Source organism: Typopeltis vanoorti, chromosome 14, assembly GCF_054136105.1.
Source record: "Typopeltis vanoorti isolate ZY-2024b chromosome 14, IOZ_Tvanoo_1.0, whole genome shotgun sequence".
Taxonomy (NCBI): Eukaryota; Metazoa; Arthropoda; class Arachnida; order Uropygi; family Thelyphonidae; genus Typopeltis; species Typopeltis vanoorti.
The window spans coordinates 24,624,670-24,646,764 of record NC_143562.1 but is presented as its reverse complement, the minus strand read 5'-3'; the positions used below and the strand labels follow the sequence as shown (position 1 = coordinate 24,646,764).

At 35.2% G+C, this 22,095-nt stretch overlaps 1 protein-coding gene across 3 annotated transcripts in view; it reads left to right on the top strand.

The window, feature by feature from the left end:
• LOC150099311 (suppressor of lurcher protein 1-like) overlaps window positions 1–22,095 on the top strand; it is a 118,105-nt gene that overhangs the window by 31,261 nt on the left and 64,749 nt on the right. For 2 of the 3 annotated variants that reach the window (XM_090403641.1, XM_090403643.1), the window contains exon 1: window positions 13,016–13,154. The exons of the other annotated variant lie outside the window; for it this stretch is intronic. The gene's annotated coding sequence lies outside the window, so the exon portion shown is untranslated. Of the gene's footprint in view, window positions 1–13,015; window positions 13,155–22,095 lie in introns of those variants that run through there. 3 annotated transcript variants of the gene reach the window in all.

Sequence of the window (22,095 nt, the reverse complement as noted above, 5' to 3'; positions counted from 1 at the left end):
CTGACCATGGCAGGAGGGTAACAGCAATAGCTGAGCCTCAGTTAGAACTTCGTTAGCTACAATAGCTACAACATTGCCATCCATTACCCTCCAAGGGTATTGGATTAATATATCTACCGGTATCCGCTCCCATACATATTGTTATCATAGCCTTATTATATAAAATTGATATGAATCGTTAAAAGGTGTAAAATTAATATTTATTATTTTAGAAAATATTTTGTCTATCTTTCAAAGTATTTAAAATATTTAATTGAATATAAAATATTCTATAATTTTTTATAAAATTACTTAAATTTTCTTTTAAATTATTGTAAAAATTGTATAAGTTTCATCTACTTGTTAAACAAAAAATTTTTTGTAGGCCGTCACTAATGAATTATTCCAAATACAGGTCATGGGCACACTTGGACTTGTAAAAGTAGTATCATGTTATCATTATACGGAGCATTTTCAACATTTAGGAACTAACAAGACATAATACAGTCTTTTCCTTTGCGTGTCAAAGAAAAATCAATACTTTCAAGATAAGAGAATGAAGGTTTGTTTGAAGTGTGTAAATATCATGATTTACGTGTGTATATAAGGTTTCAATTTTGATCTGACCTACATTTATCGGCCTTTAAATAAACTATGTTCGTGGGCCGGATGCGACGCAAGGAGAGGACATCAATATCCAAACGGAATGACTGCAGAAATCAATAAATGAATAATCGGTATGATGAATTTGCATCCAGGTAACGTTTGTGTTTTCATTGTATGCAGTTTCTTTTATCAGGATTATTTTTTTGCTGAAACAGTAGATTTTTATTTAAAGAAAAAAATAATTAACTGATAATAGTGGAACACCTGGCAGTAGTTACAATGCGCTAATGAAATGCGCATAGCTTCATTTTGTAGATTTCGTCGTTCTCAAAGCAGAATGCGCTAGTTCAACAATACATTTTCATCACGTGTACTGTTTACCTAATTTTAAGGCTATTGTTGTCCTTGTCGCTTTCATCTTTACAACGTCACGAGCTCAACAATATACTCTAAGCGCGTGTTTGGTTTCGAATGTCGTTTGCCAAATATCTTCTGTCATACACACGTGGTTAAAGGGGGTATTTTGCTTTAGAATAAACATTAAAATTCACTCATTTTTGTGTCACATTTTTTTTTGTTTTGTTTTTTTTCCTGGAAAGATTGCTACTACCAACATATGAGAAAATTAATTGTGTTTATGTTCGTGTTTTTGTTATTCATCCTTGAGAATATGTTTTGTAAAGAGATGTTCATAAATATGAAAATAACTACTTTGCTACTTTTTATTTAAGCAAATAGATGTTCATCATAAATATGAAAATAAATACATTTTTACTGTTTGTATAAGCAAATAGATGAAGATTGCAGTTTTGTGAAGTTGTTGTTTTTTTTCAGCGTATTTATATCTTGTGTTTATGAAATTAAGAAAAATCTTTTGAAGTATTTATGTATAATTATTTCACGTAGAGAAAAAGATAGTACAATGAATCTAGTGGGATTCATTTACAAATAAAATCTTATTTTAAAAGCCTGCACATTGTATATAAGTGAACAAAAAGAAATAAGAAATGATATATATATATATATATATATATATATATATATATATATATATATATATATATATATATATATATATATATATATATATTGTAATTGTAAATAATACCTCTCTCATTATACCTACATTAGATTAGACATCAATATATTTATCTTTTATTGTCAACTATTCCTGGTCTCTCTCTCTCTCTCTTTCTCTCTCTCTCTGTGTGTGTGCAGGCTTTTAGATTTTCACTTCCTAACCCCCCCCCTCAAAAAAGTTATAGATATGCATGAGGGTCATTTAAAAAAATTTTTCTAATTAATTTATTAATATTTTAATTTAATTTAATTTTTCTTTCTTTATTTATTTAATCAGTTTAAATGTATTTAATTTATGTAAATTTATTATTGGGATTGCTTCTGCACACTGCGAATGCGTGAAATGATGCAACAGTTTCCACCTTCAAATTATTTAAAACTGAGTGGTTATGCATAATAATAACAATAATAATAATAATAATAATAATAATAATAATAATAATAATAATAATAATAATAATAATAATAATAATAATAATAAAATTGTGTGCTTTTATAGCATATTGGGCTTCCCACACTTAAATTAAAACTTAAAAATCTTAGGTCACGTTGAATATTGCCTCGATTTCGCATGATAATGGCCTGTTTCACGTGAAATACGTCATCATACAGATAATCATGGATGGCAAATGATGCCGTATACTCCCTCCCCGTAGCAGTCATTATATGATCCTTCTAGAGTTCGACATATCCCTTAAATTGAAAGAACCATTCCATGGGAACTACAACACGAACACTGACGAGATATCATTGAAGTGACCGCACTTATCAAACACATCAACAAAACAAGGATTTCTGACAGAAATATATGACCTATCCAAACGTTGGATAGCAAAGATAAGGCAAAATGGCGATTATGTCGATGCCTGTAAATGTATTTTGTGAATAAATATTTGGTTTGACAACAGGAGTACAGTGTGCAAAACTTCGGAATGATCCTGGTATACGTAACAATAGCATTGTTAGACTGCAGTGTTAAACTAGAACATAAATACACTAAATCAATCAATAAGAAATTTAAAATAAATAAATAATAAAAGCGTATATGCATATATGGAAGCAATAGATACAACAAAACACTAGATTGTTGTATTTATTATTCGAATGCATTTATCAGTTTCTTGTTGTGTATGCTGTACCAATGTATTTATTTATTTTCTTGAGAAATGTGTTATTTATTGTTTTCTGATTGTAACAATTAGAAAACAATCTCGCTGTCCAGATATTTCTGTAAAACAAATCATCATACACACGCGCGCGCTCGCGGTGCTAAACAGAACAATGAACAAGCATCTAAAGTCTTCGAATAACCCAATTAATTTCCTCTCTATCAGAAGAAATACAACGCTGTTGCAATAATATAGTTAATCGCAAATGTTCAGCCAGTTTAAGCTAGTTTTAACTAATACGCTAAAGATATAGAAATTATTTGTTATTAAAGAGGAAGAACTTCGAACAATAATTAATTTATACGGTAATGGATTGTATAAAAGTATGCAAGTATATGCAGTAGTGGACGAATTTTGATGAAGTTTGCTATCTATACTAAAGTTTTTCGAGTCATTTAAATTTTTTGGTCATTGTCAGACCACGTTACAACCATAGAAGGTTATAACAAAGCTGCTTTTTTTTTTTCTTCTTACAAATAATTACTACGTAGCTTATCTGTCTTATCTCATTAGTTTCAGCATTCACTTCCGGTGTTTTGTTTTGCAGTATATAATTATATACTAAATCCCGTAACGTAAATTATTTGCTATAGTTCTCAAGAGTAACTTTTAAATTGAAGGAAATAAGAAAGAAAAAAAAAATCTACATTTTGTTTTCAGTATTTTTAAACTGTCTAGGGAATATTGTTGGAGAAATTTTCTTGGTTGTTGTGGGAATTAGAGATTAGCGTGTATGTACTTACTGGTCCTCAAAAGAACTGACCTAAAAATATTCTGGTGGCTTTTCAATGCACGAAGCAAAGCGGTCATACTACCACACGAAACACTGTTAATATTTTATTTCCAAAATGTATACAGCGTTTTATAATTTCATTTATTTATTTGGACCATAGCCACAAACACATTAGATAAAATTAAATTCAATAAACTCGACGAACTTAAAAAAAAAAAAAAAATGAAAAATGATCGCTCAGAGAAAAAATAATAAAAATAACAATCCACTAAGAATTCTACTAAAATTGTTAATTCTCTGTTACATCGTAAGTTATATAGAGTTGCCTAAAGAAAGGCTTACAGACAGAGCATCTCATGCAATAAAATAGCCTACTTTAGTAACGTCAGTGATTGGATAAAAGGCAGATCTAATTGCGCATGCTTGGGACAACAATGCAACTGGATCTTCTTCAGGTGAATGAAAGGTACATTTCTCCTAATAACAAGTGCAAAGTCCCACTAATTTAATTATAGATTGTTCGTTATGTAGGCCTAACTGCTGCTATTAAATTTCATTGAATAGTTAGTTGCCATAGAGACAGTTTTCATTGTTAACATGTGCTCGGCTTATTTCATATTTAACAATAATCAATCGTATTGGGTTAACCATTATTAGAAGATTCTCTGTGTTGTATTTGTGTGCTGGTTTGGTTGTTCGGCTTAGGAAAGACAGCGTCGTTGTTGCTAAGGGCTGGATTTCATTTTGTAGATGTTTCTTGCGAAAAACTGTGCAGTGAAGGATAGGATTTCCTCTCGCAAGTAATCATAGAAAGTGGCTATTTGACAATCAGCTTGCTACGCTATTAATACAAGACACGTAACATATGTACTGTCTTGCTGGGCCAGCCAAAGCGCTAAATAAACAAGTCGCCTTACCGTCTGCACAAATCAATAAAATGTGAGAAGTTGGCAGCGACTTCTATAATTTTATTCAACACGGAAGCTAATTACGTTGAAGGCTGTGCATTTGGCGAATAAAACAGATTACTTGACAGATAGCAATTAAGAATATGTCTTCCACTTTCTCTCGTTCCTTGATCATGTTTCTCCCTCACTCTTTCTGTCTTCTCTAACTTTTCTTACTCTCTTATCTTTTGTTGTTGTTGTTCTCTCTCTCTCTCTCTCTCTCTCTCTCTCTCTCTCTCTCTCTCTCTCTCTCTCTTCCCTCCTTTCTCTACATTACTTCAATCTTCTATCCATCCATTATTTTTTCATCTCCATGTCTTGTAATTTCCTTCTCTTCTGATAATGGAAAAAAATATTTTTAGCAAAGCTGAGTTAACCAGTCTCAGGCGGATGTTAAAAAGTTTTTTAACCTCAAAACTTGATTTTGTCTCTACCCTAGAGTAAACAAAAACGACCACTGAAGTACAAAATTTGACAGATATAACGTAATTAGTTAATAATCTTGGTATTTCGACACACACACACAAAAAAAAACAACCATTTCTCTATACTTCGAACACTAAGACTCTGTCAAGCAAAATAAGAAGACATTGAGAAATATTAATATTAAGGTTAATCACCGTGGCGGTCGACAATGCAGTACGTGCAGTTTAGGGTGGAGTTTGTCGTCAGGGAAGTTCCCCTGATGATTTTGAATAATGAAAGTGAAGGTTGTTAGTAAGTCGATATTGCGTGTTCTGTATTACAAGATAGGTAAAGATGCAATAGAACGACCTTGTTCTCACAAATAATATCGATTCCTCGCATTCATATTTTAACTTTAACCAACCATTTTACGTATAGTCGAAAATGGAGACTTCGCCAACATTGACAATAACATAAAGACGCTAGTTATAAAAAAAAAAAAAAATGTCAAAGATTCTAATACAATGATGAAGAATCAAGCATAAAGGACAAGATCGAATTAGGATCGCACTGGTATAAGAAAGGGAAAGAGAGAGAGAGAGAGAGAGAGAGAGAGAGAGAATTCGTATGTGCTTGTGGAATACTTTCCATTGCATTATCACAAAAAGCTAATGCACTATCGATTTTGTATTCTCTTCAGAGATTTCCTCTATAGTTCTAAGAGAATGCAAAAATTCTAACATTATTAAAAATTCATCGGTATTACAGAATGGCTACCATTTCAACACGAGAAAAAAAAGGAGAATTATCCAGCATATTGATTGCTTTATCATAAATAAATTATGTTGTAGTGTTAAGCATACAAAAAAAAAAAAAAAAGGAACGCTTTCAATGTTACCATTATTGATTATCACATTCATTCAATCATTGTCGTTGACAATTACGCACCCTTAGCAACCGTAACTATAGAACTTGTTGAATATAAAAAAAAAAAAAAAAACAGATGAATATAAAGTACAATAAATATGTACACGCGCAGTTATATTATTATTTTTATTTTATTTTATTTTATTATAACAACCAAAGTAGGCTTAGCTAAGCCTATTTGTTGTTACGTTGTCTAGCTTTGATAATTAAGTCGCATAACTTTGGAATCTAACGTGCCTTAATGGTGTATGTTATAAAGGATATTTACAGCAGCCAGATGTTTCTGACATACTGTATTAATTCTTCCTGTTGTAGCATACAAAAGTAATTACTCGGTGTCTGTGTTTAGATGCAAGAGAGAGCATTAACTCTGTACCAAAAGGGAACAAGATGGTTGGTTTTCACTGCGCATGCGTAATGTAACCTTCCCGGTCTTTGGTTGTTTATGCGCAATATTTTTTATTTTATTTTTTATTTTTTTTTCTATAGTTTCTCTGACATTATGTGACACAAATGTTAAAAATGGTATTCGAGTACCAAATCGCTTTCTTTTGACATAAAACTAATTTTTAATATATTTTTCGAAACATTTGTAAGACGTCACTTAACAATAAGAGTTTCTTTTTCTTTCTTTTCCTTTTTTTTTTTTTTTTTTTTTTGCAATGGCTATCTTGATTTTTAAGCTGTTTCTCCAATGGTGCTTTAGTTCATTTCCTTAATGCCTTTTCTCTGGTATTCTTTGGATCGATCACCATGGCAACAGAGTAGCTGAGAGATAGATGCCTCGAATTCAATACCCGTTACGAAAATTCAAGAATTGAAAAAACAGAATATTAGACATTTGTAAGAGCACTCGAGATATTTATTACACACAAGACTTTTAAATTTATCTTTCATGTTACATAGAAAGGCTAATTCAGATACATACGTCTTGATATGATGCTTAAAATTTGATTTGCAATACCTTGTAAGAATTATCGTACTTCAACGTTTAAAACTGTGTTTGGCTTCTATTGGATCAACTGATATATCCCGTTTACTATAGAAATTATCAGCATTTTAAATTCTAATGATTTTTTTTTTTTTAATCGTAGCTTCTGATATTCTGTTAGTCCCGACTAGCTATTGAATACACACAGAAGCAGACATAACCTAATGGTTAACGGTAGTTGCAGACTGCAAGGATATTTTAAGCGACACAACCATTAGGACCAATGCAAGCCACAATAATGATCCTATTTAAGTGATGTTCTCTTGTAGCATCAGAAAATGCGGGACATCTGGACTTGACTAGGAGGGACATCATTGTTAAATATTCGTGGTACAGCTAAGAAAAGGATATAAAGAATAGTTTATTTGCATCTGGGAGAAATGGGGGAGGGGGAGGCATGAAGACGGCCAAGTTCTTTTTAAAGCAATTCAACTCGATTGTTGTTAGTAATGCATTTACACTTTTTCAGATATTTTTTAATTTTATTAGAAATAATAATGTAACTTATGTTTGATTGCTAATTTTGTTTAATTTAATAAAAATAATTTATAAATTATTTTTAAAAATATTAAAAATCTAAAGAAACCTTTATATTTTTAATATCTTGAGGTTGAAATAGACCTATGAAAAAATCGGTGATTGATTCATTACCCTCCAAAGGTATTGATAGCCAATACCCTGGGAGGGTAATGGATGGCAATGCTGAACCGAGGAAGTAAACTGAGGTTCGGCTGTTGCTGTTATCCTGGGTGTGAGTTTTTGAGTTCGCTCCCTTAGGGTTTTTGCCTTAAGGGAGCACCTTGAGTCTCCGGGGAAGGTGTTCTCCGGCAGGGCCCGCTGAGGGGTTCTTGTCGGTGAATTATTTTCCTCGGAATTTGAGCGGTTCCGCTCAGGAGTCGGGGTGCTAGGATGGGGCGGCCGACACTGAGTGGAACCAACGCTGAGCGGTTCTGCTTAAACGGGGAGCCCGTCGGGGTGCTTGGACGGGGCGGCCGTCAATGAGTGGAACCAACGCTGAGACAAGGACGGTCTTTCGCCCACTATGGAGTGGCCTAGAGATCGTCCGATTTTTTGAGATTTTACCCTTTACTTACTAATCAGGGTAATGGATGGCAATGCTGAACCAAGGAAGTAAACTGAGGTTCGGCTGTTGCTGTTATCCTGGGTGATGAGTTTTTGAGTTTGCTCCCTTAGGGTTTTTGCCTTAAGGGAGCACCTTGAGTCTCCGGGGAAGGTGTTCTCCGGCAGGGCCCGCTGAGGGGTTCTTGTCGGTGAATTATTTTCCTCGGAATTTGAGCGGTTCTGCTCAGGAGTCGGGGAGCCCGTTGGGGTGCTTGAACGGGGCGGCCGACACTGAGTGGAACCAACGCTGAGCGGTTCTGCTTATTAAACGGGGAGCCCGTCGGGGTGCTTGGACGGGGCGGCCGTCAATGAGTGGAACCAACGCTGAGACATGGACGGTCTTTCGCCCACTATGGAGTGGCCTAGAGATCGTCCGATTTTTTGAGATTTTACCCTTTACTTACTAATCAGGGTAATGGATAGCAATGCTGTAGGCAATGAAGTGTAACTGAGGTTCGGCTGTTGCTGTTACCCCCCAGGGGCGCTGAGATTCGAGAGTTTTCGAGTACGCTCTCTTAAGGATTTTGTCTTAAGGGAGCAATTTGAGTCTCCGGAGAAAGTGTTCTCCGGCACGGCCCGCTGAGGGGCTTTGTCGGTGAATGCTTTTCTTCGGAATATGAGCGGTTCTGCTCGGTGGTGGTGTGTGGGTGGAAGGCCATCACTGAGTGGAGCCACCGCTGAGATGGACGGTCTTTCGACCACTATTGAGTGGTCTAGGGATCGTCCGAATTTTTAGAGTTGGCTTTACTTACACATCGCCTTGGAGGGTAATGGATAGCAATGCTGTAGGCAATGAAGTGTAACTGAGGTTCGGCTGTTGCTGTTACCCCCCAGGGGCGCTGAGATTCGAGAGTTTTCGAGTACGCTCTCTTAAGGTTTTTGCCTTAAGGGAGCAATTTGAGTCTCCGGGGAAAGTGTTCTCCGCTGAGGGGCTTTGTCGGTGAATGATTTTCTTCGGAATTTGAGTGGTTCTGCTCAGTGGTGGCGGGTGGGTGGAAGGCCATCACTGAGTGGAGCCAACGCTGAGATGGACGGTCTTTCGCCCACGATTGAGTGGCCTAGGGATCGTCCGAATTTTTAGAGACGGCTTTACCTTTAAATATGGCAATGAAGTCTAACTGAGGCTCGGCTATTGCTGTTACCCTCCTGCCATGATCAGAGCTTTAATTAATTGCTTATTAACACCTTATCCCTACACTGTCCTCTACAGATAACGGGGAAGATGAAAAGCATTCTTGCTTCGCCCCTTTAAGCCAGTCCTTATAAGGACGGTTTTGTTTATTTATATTTATATGTATTTAAATCTTAATTTCTGAGAAAGCCTCGTTTTCTAGTATTAATTTCTGAAGTCTCTTTTAAGAAAATTCCATCCATTATGAATTGCATTCAAATCGTTAATTTAATGTTTTTTTATGACTTCAATTATCTGTTTCCCCCCTGCTGGCAATACCTTTACTCAGTTCATTGTGGCAATAATCACTATTTTTCAATTAATCTTGCCACTGTCCTGCGGCGATAAAACTAATAGCAGTAAGACCAATCGATAGTCGAGATTGTGTCATTAATCGGAACTTTCTATTTATAACTACCTATTAAGAAAGTTAAACGATCAAATATTTAAATCCATTAATTGTGCCTTTTCTCATTGCTCAGTACATATTTCATATTCCAAATTGATCCGTAATTTGATCTTCGACCTTACGAAGATTAATGAAGTAGAGACCATTTTCAGAGACAAAATCTCAAACAGAAAAGTTAATTATCTTTGTTTCTTTCTCTTAATGTTCTTTCTCTCTTCCACACACACACACATTACTCATGAATAGAAGAATAATTAATTATTTGCAATTAATTTTTTGCAAACTGTTGCACAGAATGTTCAAATGATTACAAATATCCTTTCTTCACTCATACACTCATGAACCTAAACATAATGCCCACCTGCATAGCAGCGTGCGAGGGCTCCTTGTCCTGTTGGAAGAGTTCAGATCCATCTGAACATTGTCACCATATAGGGCATACTGGTCCGAAACAATCTCCAGCTAAGAATTAGCGGTCAAGATATATTGAGAGGGCATGAAACCTGGCTCCTAGTGACAGAACACGGAATTTTTTTTTCAAGCCACCTCAGGCCTCCAGTAAGAGGCAATGTAATCTCACACCGAAAGATGAAAATCATTTCCCATGTCCACGGCGGTGTTCAAACCCACAAGGGGTTGAGTGAAGAGGGGGATATGCTAATTATAGGCTAACTAGGTCAGAAAACAAATCCGTTTGTCTTCCAAATATTTCATTTATTGGTCCATAGTGGTGACGTCTTTGCCATGTGAATTGTTGACAGCTATTGTTGTTCTAATATTTTTGAAAGTGCAGTGTATATGTTTTTTTTCTCTTCTTTTCATAATAAAGAGATAAGCTGTAGAGCACAAAAATAATCTATTCAAGGTAAAGAAAAATAAACACACACACAAAAAAAAAAAAAATGCGTGTGTGCGTGCGCACAAGTGCCAATAGAAAACACACCTTACATGATTACACTTCTAGAAAATTCTTTATCTAATTACATTCGTTTTGAACGACTTCCCTGCGAAGAAATACATGATTAGGAGTTTTATTGTGTTCTTCACAATCTCAACAAAACAGCAGTCAATAGCGGGAACTTGATGTTGTCAACCGTTGATTTTCTAACATGGAAATGCAAAGCCATCTGGAGTGTGCATATCAGGCAAATGTTTTTTATGAGCTTCACCATATCGAATTAGTGTTAATGAGAAGAGAGTGACTATCGTATCTTCAGAGTATTGTACGGCTACATCGGTAATCAATACTGCTATAATTGGAAAAAACAGTTTTAAATATTGAAAAATTCTGACAGGAAACAAATGACTGTGTATTTGAGCTGCATCAAAGGAGGAATATTGCCGAATAAAATACAAAATGCGTTCAATAGAGAAATTTAAAAAGGTCAAAATTTTCAACCAAAGTTCGCTTTTCCAATGAATATCTGAATTGATTAGAAGCCTCCAAAAAATGAATTATTTAATTATATAAGTCAAGTGGATATTAGATCCAGCATTATTTCAAAGCCGAATGTAGAATCTATGAAAGTTTCGTAAGGTAATATTAACAGAGGGCTTACAGGAATACATTTTTAGGCATTTGCTTCCAGAATTTCTAGATTTGGCTTTGAAATAATACTGTATCTAATATTTTCTTGACTAATAAAATTTTATATCACCAATTAAAGCATTTTAGCTCTTTAGTTTAGTAATTTTTTTTACACACTTACCATTAGTTTGCTTAAGAAAAATACAAGTGAACACATAAACATATGCATGTAAGTTATCTGGTCATTTTACGTTAACCTCTGCAGTAGTTTGGCGTGTCCGCTCTGGGTTCGAATTCTGGACTTGAGTATGAGTATAGGTGTTTGTAATGCGATGCGATTGTTCTATAAAATTTGTGTGGGAAGGGAATCTGCGACCCTACCAATTATTCGAGAAGAAAACATTATTACCAAAACCATGCGAGGTACCGCAGTGACCATACGGCGTCTACGGACGTCAAATGTGAATTTTTTTTTTTTTTTTTTTTTTGTTCTTCCGCTGAGGAGATTTCGGTGGGTTTTCTTTGAGAGCATTTCGAGTCTCCGGGGAGGGCGTGGTCCGTATCGTGGGTGCTTTTCCCTGGAATATGAACGTTCTGCTCAGTAGTGGGGTGAGTGGAACCAACGCCGAGTTGGACGGTCACTCGTTTCGAGTGGTCTGGGAGATCGCCTAATTTTAAGAGTGAGACATTTACTTAAACAGTGTCTCTGAAATAATGCTGAATTTAATCTGATATCCACGATATATAATTTTACATCGCAGAAAGAAATCCCTTTGGCTCTTTATTTGAGGATTTTTTTTTTTAATTTTTCATCGGTCTTTATTTCATTTATTTTTTTTCTCTCTTTATTTTTCTCTCTGTGTCTTCCTATATATCTTTAGCTGTTTCGTTATCCCTTTTTTATTTTCTTTCTAAATTTGCAGCTCCTGTCATAACCCTTTCTTTACTGTTGAGAACAAAAAAAAAAAAAAAAAAGGGGGGGGGGGACTTCCGACTACACAAACAAAAGTGTTTGTTCTCCGCTTTCAGCGATCCCCTCGGTGCCACTTGCATTGTTCATGTTACCCAGCTGTTGACAATGATGGATGCGTTTTTCTTAGCATCCAACAAGCAACACAAGTCTTTATAATCGCGCTACCAATACGTTCATTGTTCTTATCTTTTACTCACCAGAGATTCGGTTTATACGAACAGGCGATCACTTTGAAAAGTGGATGTTTTTCGCCTTCATTCTTTACATCTTAGTATTTGGTATTTTTGCTAATTGAAAATTACTTGTTGAACATAAAGCTTTTCTTCAGAAAGAATACACATAAATGTATTGAAAGAAGAAAAAGAAACTAATTAAAAATATATCAAATAAAAAGAAAAGAGAAATTTCCTGAAAACAACGAATCATCCGATCTCTTTAGTGACTATAATTCGCGTATCATGCTAAATAATGAAATCAATTAATTATAATGAAAAGCACGATAGGTGGCAGCACTTCTGCATCACTTAAAAATAGCATAACAGAACTAAAATAACAATAAAAGAATCTGAATCCAATGCAATCCGTTCCTGTATCTATTGAATTATTAAAATATTGCAAGTCTATTTTTTATTTCGAAAATGTATATGTATTTAATTTTATATTTTAATTAATACCTTCGGGTGAATTATTTAACTGAGTATTTTATGTCACTGCTCTTTTATCTGTGGGTTATTTACATGCCAGGAACTCAGTTTTTTTTTTAGAAAAACAGGCAGAATATTTTTCACAAAAACAACAATAATCCTCTCCTTTCTATAAAAAAATAAAATAAATAAATAACCAAACTCCTTGCGTAGTTTTGTTTTCCTTTTTTTTTTTTGTTTTATTTGTATAATCTTCGAGAAAAATAAAATCTTTGAAAAGACCAGTAAACAAGTAAGCTCGAGAAATATTTCTATTGTGTAATGGAAATAAGAAACATTCTAGAAAACGTATGGGTCTGAAAGAGCAATTCTTGATACGATATGATGCTCAGCTTTGCTTTTACCATTCATAGGTGAGGTTTCTGGAACAAGTTTAAGATGAAAAGTCAAAAGAGAACAAGAATCCAAGGGTAAGCAGAAGAAAAATATATATACTTACATACGTAGCTTTGTATTCCAATAGCCTTAGAAGACGTCATGTTTTATTCAAATATTTTTCAGTCTACTTGCCTTGAGTAAAACATTGACAGCGGAGCAGAAGTGGAAACTAAAATCCCTTACAGCTTCCGTCTTTCTTGTTACTAGTTGCTTGAATAATACAAGTTTTACAAAAGCTGAAACTGGAATACTTATTAAAAATAAAGGGAACTTGACTTTAAAGCTAACATATGCAAATATAGAAATAATTATCGATTGATATTAGATGCCTTATAATATCATTTGGATATTTTTTTTATCTTTATTCTCTCGTTTTTTTTTTGTTTTAAAAATTTTTATAATTAAAATCTATAAATTTTAAAGACAAATATTTCGAAAAACACGGATATATAAGAAAAAAGATTATATCATTAAAATGTATAAATTTTTAAATGTTATTGAGCTAAAAGCTCTAGTCATGGCTAGGTAACGGCAATAGCCGATGTTTAAGTAAAGGCAACTCTAAAAATTCGGACGATCCCTAGACCACTCCATAACGGCCGAAAGACCGTCCAGCTCAGCGTTGGCTCCACTTAGTGACGGGCTCCCCCACCACCGAGCAGAACCGCTCATATTCCAGGGAAAAGCATCCACCGACATAGCCCCTCAGCGGGCCATGCCGGAGAACACCTACCCCGGAGACTCAAAATGCTCTCTCAGAGCAAACCCCCCGAAATCAAGCCCCCCCCTCAGCGGGAGCAAAACTTCGGAAGAAACCTAAGAGAGCGAAACTCATAACAGCAATAGCCACGCCTCAGTTAAAACTTCATTGACTACAGCATATTAAATAAATAAATAAATGGTGTATTAATCTTTAAGCTATCTTTTGAAGAATATTGGTGCAATTAAGATCGCTCAAAGTTTTGTCTATATTTTATAAAAATGTAGTATATTCCTTTAATATATAATTTCAATTCTTGATTTTTCGGAAACATCATCTTATATACAGGGTGTCCCAAAATCCACGGCTTTGCTGGCACATACGCACTCTTTTGTCGAAATTTTCCACGACCGTTTTGCATAAATGTGGCTGAATTTCGTTGATACAGCGCTCAATTTCCTCCTTCAAGGCGTGGGTGGTCGTGGGCTTGTTGGCATAAACCTTAGACTTCAAAAAACCCCAAAGAAAAAAGTCCAACGGCGTTGAGTCACATGATCTGGGCGGCCAATTCTGATCACCAAAACGGGAAATTACACGACCAGGAAATAACTCATGCAGTAATTGAATTGTTTCTCGGGCAGTATGGCATGTGGCACCGTCTTGTTGAAACCACATGTCGTCCACATCTATATCTTGCAATTTAGGCACAAAAAACTGGATTATCATGTCGCGATAGCGAGCACCATTAACTGTTATTGCCTTACCATCCGCATTTTCGAAGAAGAATGGACCGATGATGCCTCCAGCCCAAAATCCGCACCAAACAGTGACACGTTGTGGATGCATTTGTTTCTCAACAATCACTCGTGGATTTTCTGAACCCCAAATGCGACAACTTTGTCGATTAACTAAGCCATCAAGATGAAAATGAGCCTCATCGCTGAAGATGATTTTGTTCGAAAAATAAGCATCCACTTGTTGTTGTTCCATAATCCATTCAACGAACTCTCTTCGCTGTGTGGGGTCATTTTTAACAACCCTGAACTGTCAGCTGTCACGCTCTTTTTTTTTTTTCTCGTTGGCAACACTTTACCGCACAAATGGCGCTAAATTTAAATCTTGCGTGAATTTTGGGGCACCTTATACTTGATGTATGTACGTGTTATGTTTTTATAACTGAATAAGACTCGAAATCCCAACCTTTTTTAATTCACGTACTTAATAATTTTTCAGATAATGAAAAACGACGTCAAGAACAGTAAGCTAGATGTTTATTTATTCAATACGTAATTCATCTACTGGAAAACAATGATCGCTGTATAATGGCAGAAAGAATATGGCTACCGATCCATAGCTTCTCATCTTTAATCTGAAATATATTCATAAAATACAGTTTATTCATGATTTGTATTTAATTTTCGAAAGGGGGAGCTTTTTGTTCCTGTGGCCTTGAGAAGTACCAGACAGTATCAATTATTATGGAATATTTATCAGTTGTTCTATATATTGCTTCTTCAGACAGCTGTCTACTGGTTATTTTTCGGGCAGTTAATTATTGGCTGTTTATCTATTATATCGGTTTCTGTTTGTTTGTTTTATTGTTCTAGTAATGACCTGTTTGTTGCTCGTATTTACCTATTTGTCTTTGTACTATTTAAATTATACACATTTTTGTATGAATGTGACGTTCTACTACGTATCATGAACGCGCGTTACATGCAAATACGTAATATGATTATTCGCGTACTGTAGTTCTGTTGAACTGAGGGAATTAATTAGATTTTTCCAAGTATCGTTCAGTATGGCCCCTTGATTTCTGTTTAGGTTGCTGCCTGTACGTAGCACTACTGCTGCTTCTTTAAATAATCGATGTCTGTAATCTTCGTCTACGTAGGGCATAGAGCTGTTATTCCAGTCTATAGTGTGGTTCGAAGTTGAAAAGTTATGTGCTAAACAGGAGGTGGTCGTTCTGTTGTGATTTACATCGCCGACATGTTCTTTCTGTCTTATTTCCAGGCTTCTCGAAGTTTGTCCAATGTAGGAAAGACCGCACGTGCATGGAATATTATACACACCTGGATATTTATTAAATGAAACACTGCCTTTAGGAGACCTTAGAGCCTGTCTGATGCTAGTAGTTGGTTTAAATACAACCCTGATGTTATGGGCTTTTAACAATCTCGCAATTTTGGTGGATATTGAACCCATAAAGGGGATGACTGCTGTTGAAATTTGCTGGGAGACCGTTCTTTCTTGGTTATCTTTGTATATTGATGATGTTTCCAGGATAACCATTTTGCGATAGTGTTAGAGCGATTTGGGACAGTTCTGTCTGAACTTCATCGTCGGAGATAAAGTTTTTGACTCAATTTGATTTTATTGTGGGGTGAGTTGATTCTATTGACAAACATATGTAGGTTTTCCATGTTGTCCTACCATATGAGGAAGATATCATCCACATATCTCCACCATATTGAAGGTTTAGGAGTAATGTTGGTGAAGATTTCATTTTCAAATTTCTCCATGAAAAGGTCTGTACATGGTGGTGACAGAGGGCTGCCCATGGCTAGGCCTTCTATTTGTTGGTATACCTTGTTAACTTTGAAGAAATTTGATTGTAGGCAGTGCTTGAACATCTTTGTAATATCAGCAGGAAAGAGATCTTTGATAACGTTCATGATTTCTTCTACTGGTACATTGGTGAATAAGGATACGTCTAGACTGGCCATTATGTCTGTTTGTGTTATCTTCACGTTTCTGAGTTTGTCAACAAATTGTTGAGAATTTTGTTTGTAGGATTCTGTTTGTCTGATTTTTCCCTTAAGTAAGTTAGGTAGGTGCTTAGCCAATAGGTAAGTGGGGGGTGACCTGCCATCCACAATCGGACGAAGTGGCACTTCTTCCTTATGCACTTTAAGTGCTCCATACTGTCTAGGAGTAATGGGATGTGAGGATTGAAGCTTTCTTTTTAGTTCTTCAGGCCTATTTGTCTTTGTACTTATTATTTCAATATGATTTATTTATTGTTTCAGTATTTGTCTATTTGTGGTTGTATCTATTGCTTCACTGTTTTATATTATTTTTTAATTATTATTATTATGCAACATCTTATTGCTATTAGGCAGCTAATGGACCTATAAAAATGTAAATCCTGTTTTTCATGACAATATTGTTGCATAATCGAAGAAAACAAGGATATTAGAGGGTGTTATTAATTACGTCGGGGCTGAGCTTATTGTTATTATTACGTGACACTTCCAAGAAGTCTCATTGCAGGAGTACACTCCATGCCACACTTTCTTCGCAGCTTAATCCTCCACATAATGACACTGTCAAAAGGAAAAACATCTAAACAAAATGTGCAAGAAAATTGAAGAAAGCGATATTATGGGTAGTACAAGAGATCTGTTGAGAAAATAAATGATGTTACAGAGAAGTTTATTCCTAAATTAGGAGTTGTAAAAAATAATTTGGGAAAATGTCTGATGGAAGAAGAAGAAGCAGTGCAAAAAAGATGGAAAGAGTATGTAGAGGATTTGTACAAGAAAGATAATAATGTTCAAGGCTTTAAGAGAGGTAGAGGAACTAGCGACCAAATAGCAAACACGAGATTAGATGGATTATGGAAAGAATAAGAGAATTTCAGAAGGACGTATTCACCTGTTTTATTGATTATAAGGAAGCTTTTGATTGCGTAGATCATAATAACAGACTATGGATTGTAATGAGAAGAAACAGACAGTGTTCAAGTGAAAAAAGGGGGTGCAGCAGGGTTGTGTACTGTTGCCCTACTTTTTTAATATTTATAGTGAATATATTATGAGAATGGCTGATTAAGACAAAGATCCCACTGGAAGTAAGATTGATGGCAGGAAGATAAATAATTTAAGATATGCAGATGATACAGCCCTCATACGAGAAACTAAGGAAGATCTGGAGTGGTTGATTGTATTGGTTAAGACTGAAAGTAACAAAGCCGGGGCTTAATTCAAACATCAACAAAATAAAATTGATGATTTCTGGCAATTTAAATGTATTTATAGTAGAGGGAGATAAAATAGAAATAGTTGAAAGTTACGATTTACTGGGATTCAGAATAAGAAATGATAACAAATGTGAAGATGAAATTAAAAGGATAGTCAAAGGAAAAAAAGCAATGTTAAACCTTATGAAAAGATAGATGTGTGAGTAAGGCCATGAAAGATAGAAGTCTCAAAGCAAAGGTATTTCCAGTAGTCAAGTATGGATGTGAAAGCTGAGTTATTAAGAAGAAAGACAGAAAGCGAATTGATTCATTTGAATTATGGGTGGGGAGGAGACTATTAAGAATCCCATGGACTACAAGAATGACCAATAAGAAGGTTTTAGAGAATATAAAGACAGAAAGTTCCTTGGAGGCGATGATCGCTAAACAGAAGTTGGTGTACTTTGGACATTCACGAGCAGATGAATCATTAGAAAAGGCAGTTATGTGGGAAAGATTGAGGGAATCAGAAGAAGAAGAAGACCAAAAAAGAATTGGATGAACAACATAAAATAACTTAGCAACTTGAACTTTCAATGACAGAAGGGACAAGAGGCCGAGTGAGATGGAGAGCCTTTGTTCACACCTCGAGTCCAAAACGATTGGATGGCATATAGCAATACTCACATCACCTACTCCCTACCAATAGTATGTTTTATTTGAAATTCGCGTGTGCTGCTGGCCGATTTGCTTTTATGCAGAATGAAAAACTCGAGTTACGGGGAGAGAAAAACACTTCTACCGCCGTATGAGATAGGCTAAGTCACCTTCAGCCGTAGAATACTTCTCTCAATCAATCCGGGTCTCTTTTCACGTAAACGGTATACACGTTGTTCTTCCGACTGAACAAAGGGGTGCAGCGGTGTGTATAAATTATCGAATAGTTGCGATAAAACATTATTTCAATCATAAAAAAAGAGTTCAACTGGTTTGGAAGAAAATCACAAAAAAAAGTGGAATCTATGCATAGATTAGAAATAAACAAATAATGAACTTTGTGTATGTATCTGTTAAGATGTAAGAGGACGCTTCGATCGAGTGTAGAAACCGTCATTTCAAAAATACACTAATAAATAAATAAATATTAAAAAAAAAGATTAGAAATAAACAAATAATGAACTTTGTGTGTGTATCTGTTAAGATGTAAGAGGACGCTTCGATCGAGTGTAGAAACCGTCATTACAAAAATACACTAATAAATAAATAAATATTAAAAAAAAAAAGATTAGAAATAAACAAATAATGAACTCTGTGTATGTATCCGTTAATATGTAAAAAGGGCGCTTCGATCGATATAGAAACCGTCAGACTACAAAAATACACTAATAAATAAATATTTTTTTAAAAAAAATAATAAAGTGCAATTAAATAGATTGACGTTGGAAAATTACTGAATACCGTTCGTTATAAATTGAAATAAAGAGGATAATTTTTTTAAAAAATGCAAAAGAAATTTTTTATGGGCGAGGTTAAGAAAAGAAAAAAATACCGAAGTTTTTTTTTAAAAAAAATAATATTTGAATTATTTCAAAGCACAAGAAGTATTTCGGATAACAAATTTCAGTTCATCTAAATGCATTTTTTTTTTCATTTTTTATTTTTATTTATTTTTCTGTAGTATTTTCTCCATTCATATTATGGTATGTTATAGACTACTTTATTCCTGACCTAGAATACGTTTATAAATAAAAACCCTTGTATTTAATTAAATTTTAACAGAATAAAAATAAAATCCCTTTCACGCAAAAGTGCAAATAATTCTTTATGTTCTTTATAACTTTATATATAAAGTTCTTTATAACTCAAGGGAAATATCGAATCAAAGCACCATTTATAAGGCGTATTATTTTTCTTCTTAACCATTGTGATCAATTGACGTCACCACCAACTAACAAATAAGATGAACCCAAGAGGATTGCGACAAATGGCCATAAATGTCTTAGATCGCAAGGATGATAAACAAAAAATACGATGGAACAGAAAATAACATAGCATGGTACTAAAAATAAACTCTATTTTTATCTTTCATTTCCATAGCCTCTTTCTGTAGCATCGCAAAAGGGGGGGGGAAGATTTAATGGCTCCTAATTAATGATGTTAAGGATGTCTCAGCTAATATAAAATATCATAAATTTCATATTATCAAAGCAATAAATAACCACTGGATAAAAGCAAGAAGAATAAGCACACTTCATAAATGTAATACACACACGAAACTTCAAATATATATTCTTTTATTTGATTTTATTAAGAGTTCCTCGTAAGTAAATAAAAAGCGTTATAGAATAAACAAACTCCTAAATATGTTAATCACTATTTGCCAATAGTAATTATTACCTTAACATTTAAATTTCGCCACAGGAATTTCAACGTCCATGCGCTAATCAGAATAGGCAGAAATTTGATAATAATTACTTAATGAAGGAGGTCACGTGAGGTGGGTTGTTACCATGGCAACATCTTATACGGACTGCTAACGGAAAGGCAACCAATAAACAAACGCTCATTTTTTTATTTTTTTTTTAAATATTCAGGGTCATTTACTTAAACGTAATTCTGTGTGGCACTATAGGACAATTCCATCAAGAAGTGGAGCAGTGATCGCACAGTGGACAATGTGAGATAATTTTACGATCGTAACCATCCATACCCACTGCGGGATTCAAATCCACAGTCTGTTGATTAGAGAGGGGGATACGTTAACCACTCGGCCAACTAGATCAAAATAAAACTTGTTTGCAAGGAATCGAAATGTTCTTCCTCATTCGACACTTCTACTTAAATAATAGAAGCCTCAAGATCTTCCATAACCAATGACTTAAACATTAACCTCCTTAACATCCTCAAATGGGGTGAAGGCAACTTAGTAAATGTCCATGCAAAAAAAAAAAAAAAATACTCACACCCTCTTATTATCCGCAAGAAAGCTTGGTATTCTTTTCCATTCAAAACGATACTTCTATTCGTCTCCACTCCTAACACTGTTTAAGTCTCACATCCGAAAAACTTTGGAATATTGTTCTCACATTTGAAATGGAGCACCCAACAATACCTCCCTAAGAATTATCGATGGTGTTCAGAATCCCCTTAATAAATGACCTTTCCCTCACAGACTTTCTTCAGCCACTTTCCCTTAAGTGTTCTGTTTCTGCACTGTGCCTTTTCTAGGTACTTTCATGGGCACTGCTTCGCTAAAGTGGGCCACTACCATTGCTCCATTTCCTCCAAGAAGAAGAAGAGTAGCCACTGTCCAGCTTCGAACACACCGAACTAGCTTCTCATCAGCTTCTTTCATTCCATCCACCTCTATTCTTTAGAACAATCTCCTATACGATAATAAATTTAGTTTAATCCTTTATCCAAGTGTGAGCAAACAAAGTTTGCGCCTGAAAGTATCTTCAGGACTGGGGTAAGGTGGTACAATACCAGGCAACTCGTTGTAAAGGTGGACCAAGCTAACATCAAAAGGTGGCATACCGTTTGGCAACTCCTATAGGTAGAGATGACCTTGCTAATGCATCTGCCTGGTATCTCCACTCGGGCCTGGCTCCCACTGAAGAGACCTCAATAAAGGTCGAAACTAGTCTGGGTAGTGTGGCCCTTCCCTTAATGTATAATATTATACATATCCGTAAGGAGATGTGTTTTGCATTATGGGAGATACTGAGATAGGAGTGTTGGTAGCTTGCTCCACCTTTGCAAGGAGTGCCCTGGTGTTGTACCACCTTACCCCAGTCCTGAAGATACTTTCAGGCGCAAACTTTGTTTGCTCACACTTGGATAAAGGATTAAACTAAATGTATTATAGTCTAACCAAGTGAAAAATAAACTTTCAATCTCCCATGCCACCTTTCCTACTGAGTACCAGTGCCGTAACTAGGCAGGTGTAACGGGTGCACAAGCACAGGACGAAGAGAGGGCTGAAATGGAGTATCAAAAAAATAATCAGTATTATATTTTCATTAGTACAAAGTGCAGGCAAAGTACAAGCCATTAGGAAAAAGAAAAAAAGGACGTCCTCTTAAAAGATTCAACGATGATTTCTAAGGCCGGAAGAGGCCACGCTAGGCCTAAATCCTTGATATGCATGATGATGATATTTTCGTTTTCAAATTTTAAATTTTGCTGCCCTGGGGGCCGATTCCGTAACGTTGTTGGTTAGCGTTAAAAATTAACCGATCTATTTCTATCGTATTTGTTTTTTTCCCAAAACAAGGGGGGGGGGAGATCTTGTTCAGGGCCCATGAAA